We start from the raw sequence: 1,244 nt of genomic DNA on the forward strand, positions 1-1,244 counted from the left end.
AATCATCATTATATATAATATCTTATCATAAGCTGTTGTTTTTGTTTCTAATTCTTCTATTATTTGGTTTTCTATTGATGTCATATAATCTCTTATAGTTCCTTTAGTATGAAACCCTATGTAATTCCAAATGTCCCTTCTAGACAATTCACCAAGTTTTGGATTAGTAAAGGCTTCTAATAAGAAGGAATTCAACCAGTTTTTGAAAATTTCTTTTTCGTTCTTTTTGCAGTCTAAATCGAGCATTCTTTTTCCTTCCATTTCCTGGATTTTAGGAACGTATTTTGATGGTATTTTTGTATATTTTGAATCTTTATTTATAAACCCTTTTTTAAAAGCATAATTATCAAAACCTGTTTCCCATTTAAATTGAGATTGATTATCCTTAGATGTTCTAGCTTCATTTTTTACTTGTATTGGAATAGCTGGTTCTTCGTCACTAGAATAATCTAGAATGTGTTCTTCATTTTCTATATTTTCAGAATTTACTAATTCTTCTTCTATTTGAAAACCATGTTCCATAATATTATTTTCTTGAGCCATTTTTAATTGTTTAAAAAGCATTGTAACTTCTTCTAATTTTTCTTCAATATTCATAATTTCAATGGTGGTTTTACTTTTAAGTCTGTTATATTGATTATATTTTGAAAATTTTCTTCTTTGAGATTCTCTTTTTTCTTATTTCTTTGAAATTTTATAGATACTAATCTTTCTTCAAGCATATCTACTATAGAATTTAATTGTGGGTTAAAAGTATGATAAAGATGTGGGGAATCATTTCCATGGTAGCATTTTTTAGAAATTCCGTGTGAAAAATAAGTTTTTTCAGGTTTTTGAAGTGCTTCAATAAAACTTATAGTAAAATAAAGATTTTGAGAAAAATCATTTTGTATTGATTTTAAGAATTCAGTGTCATTACAATTAACATTGGTTAAAATCATTAGTTTTTGATCTATTAGTTTTGATAACTTAATTATTTCTTCTCTTAAATCTTCTAATTTACTTTTTTCCATTAGGTGATGCTTTTCTTTTTGAAGAGTTATGTTTTTAAGTGAAAAGTGTGGTTTTAGAGTGTGTGGTTTGGGTTTTGCCACGTAAGCACATCTTTAAAACAACATCTGTACCCTATATTTCACTTTTTTTTAAATATTGGATGACAGTTGATAATACATAATTATTTTAAAATTTATAAAATTAATGAATAATTAGTTAATAAATTAATTATTATTTAAATAAATTAAAAA

This window comes from Arachis duranensis, chromosome 6 (genome assembly GCF_000817695.3).
Source record: "Arachis duranensis cultivar V14167 chromosome 6, aradu.V14167.gnm2.J7QH, whole genome shotgun sequence".
Taxonomy (NCBI): domain Eukaryota; kingdom Viridiplantae; phylum Streptophyta; class Magnoliopsida; order Fabales; family Fabaceae; genus Arachis; species Arachis duranensis.